Genomic DNA, 3,234 nt, shown 5'->3' on the forward strand with positions numbered 1-3,234 from the left:
GACATTTTGGTATACAACAGGTCAATGGAGGAACATTGGAAGAATTTGAGTGCGGTCCTAGAGGTGTTTACAGGAGCAGCAACTGAGAACCAATTTGAAGAAATGATGCTTTGTACAAGCCAATGCAGAGTACTTGGGACATGTGGTGTGAGGAGGGTGTGGTTGCGGATCAAGCGAAGATAGATGCTATGTTGAGATGACAACTTCTCAAGAATCTCAAGGAGCTGAGTGGATTTCAAGGGCTGACACGCTACCACAAGAGATTTGTGAGGGGCTATAGCACCATCTCCTAGCCATTGATAGAATAATTGAAGAAGGAAAGCTTCTTGTGGAGAGAGGTGGGCATAGTAGCTTCTGAGGCAGAAGTCCATGACCACAGTAGCGATCCTGGCCCTTCCCGATTTCACTCAAGTCTTTGTAGTAGAGATCGATGTCTTAGGGTATGTTATTGGGAGAAGTACTCATGCAAAGTCATCAACCCATCGCTTACTTCAACCAGAGCTAGGCTAAAGTCAGTATATGAGAGGGAGTTGATGGCAATTGTGCTAGCCATCCAGAAGTGGAAATCTTATTTGTTGGGTCAACATTTCATTATCAAGACAGATCAACAGAGTTTGAAGTACTTGTTTGAGTAAAAGATGGTGACAGAGGAACATCAGAGATGACTGTCAAAGTTATTGGGATATGACTTTGAAATCCAGTATAGGCCAGGGATAGAGAGCAAGGAAGCAGATACTTTGTCTAGATGTATGGAAGAGCTATAGGAGATGGCTATGTCGATACCACTGATGTTGGATTGGGGGGACATTAAGGAGGAGAGTGCGTGGGATTAAGAGCTGGGGAAGATTAGGACATATTTATTGAAGGATAGGAGTAGTTACATGGGTTATTCTCTGGAAGGGGAGAGGCTTTCATATTAGGGGAGATTTGTGATGCCCAAGACATCAGTTCATATTTCACACCTGCTCTAGAAGTTTCATAGAAATGTTGTTGGGGGTCATTCTGGGGTGCAAAGATATACAGAAGACTTGCTGCAAGGTTGTATTAGAAGGGGATGCACAAGAATGTGGAGGAATTGGTAGCCAGTTGTGAGATCTATCAAAGGAACGAGTACATAACCATGACTCCAGGAGGATTATTACAGCCCTTAGCTCTACTAGATCGGGTGTGAGAGGAGGTTTCTATGAATTTTTTAAATGGGTTACCCCGATGAGAAGGGTTTATAGTGATTGTAGCGGTGGTGGATAGATTGAGCAAATATGCTCACTTCATTCTCCTACGACACCCTTACACTATAGTGACAATTGCAACAACATTCATCATAAAGGTAGTCATATTGCATGGGATACTTGAGTCTATAGTATCCTATATGAATAAGGTATTCCTCAACAACTTTTGGAGGGAGTTGTTCAAGATACAAGGGACAGTATTAAAGAGGAGCACTGCTTACCACCCACAAACAGATAGACAGACGGAGGGCTCGACAGATTATGAAGAGAAGGGCGTCCAATTTAAAGTGTTACTAAAGATTTGACTTTACAAATGGAGGATGATCGCTCACAGGAGAAACGAGAAGCTAGCTCCAACATATTTTGGCCCTTATGAGATAGTAGAGAGAATCGAATTAGTGGCATATTGTTTGAGGTTGCCCCAACCTACACCATACATCCAGTGTTTCATGTTTCACAGTTGAGGAAAGTTGTGGGGGATCACACAACGAGTTCAAAGCAGCCAGCATCATTGATTGAAGATTTGGAAGTGGTATTTGAGCCCTTATAACTCTCAGGGATGCGCTAGGTCAAGGGAGGAATTAAAGAGGTGTTGATCCAGTGGAGGGACCTTCCCAATTATGATGTTACATGGGAGCCTTACGAAAGGGTAAAACATCAGTTCCCATCTTTCCACCTTGAGGACAAGATGGTTCTTTGGGAGCGGGGTATTGATACGTATAGACTGGTCTATATATTACAGCAGGCGTAAGCCTGCTGAGCCGCAAGATGCAATTCCAGCCCTCTTAGGGTGGGGTCCACTACCTAATAAAGTTTATATGAGGGGTTGTTTAATCCTTATGCATTGTTCTATTATTTTCTTTAAGTAGAAGTTTGTATTAAGATTAGGGTATCTTTTTGGTGGTTGATTTCTAAGTGTTTTTGGTGTTCTTAGGCTCTAGCAATCTCTATAGAGTTTTATAGAGATTGATCCTCCTCTCAAATAGAGGATCGCTTGTATCTTGGTATTTTCCTATTCCTTTCATTAAATAATACAAAAATATATATTATTTTCTAGTTTTACTTGGAGTTTTGTGGAGATTTCTCGCTGATTTTTCAAGATTGATAAGTTTCGCTTGAAAACTACAAGCATTTCCTATCAACCTCATTATCTTAACATTCTCATTTTCATTTCTTTTTGATAAGTTGCCGCAAGGTTTCACAACTACGCTGAAGCCATCTCAATATCGACGTCCAATGTCTTCACAATATCAATGACAAACATTATCCCGAGATCGACGACGTCTTGACATCAATGCCTAATGTCCATTACACAACAACAATGCTTGACTATCGAGAGCAATGTCTTCTCCCCTCTTGATGTCCAACACGACACTAACGCCTGACTCTTGACATCCTAATATTAATCATTTTAAGCATAAATCTTAGTCAAATGGCTTATTATTTCATAATTATTTTTAAAATTTTGCATGTTTAATTTTTATATACTATTTTTCATATATATATAAATTATAATGTCATGTACGACCCGTGCCCGTATCCTATATTTTTAAAAATTGATGTCTCACATCTCTATCATGTCGTGTCCGTGTCTGTGCATCATAAGCTGCCACACTGACAATTTTGATTTAAAAAGTTTTTTTAATCACAAAAAATTTTAAATAATAAAAATATCATATCTATTTTAAAAAAGCAATATTTAAAAACTATCTCAAACATGAAAAAAAATATTTTCACAGTCCAATACATATCTAGTAAAAATCAGATAAGGAAAATCAAGTTAAAAAATAGTAAATAGGTTAACAAGCTATATTTTTTTATCAAAAATGTAGCAAGTGGTTCTCAAATGCAGAAGACCAACCTGGAAATGATAACAATCGTCTTATGTAGGACCTATTCAAGCCATACACTATAACGATGGGACAACCCATGGATCGTTCTTAAGTGGAAGCCATCACGGATCATCAACATCTAAAAGGCAGCTGCACTGCCACTATGCAACCTT

The sequence above is a fragment of the Dendrobium catenatum genome, unplaced genomic scaffold (genome assembly GCF_001605985.2).
Source record: "Dendrobium catenatum unplaced genomic scaffold, ASM160598v2 original_scaffold_46847, whole genome shotgun sequence".
Lineage (NCBI taxonomy): Eukaryota > Viridiplantae > Streptophyta > Magnoliopsida > Asparagales > Orchidaceae > Dendrobium > Dendrobium catenatum.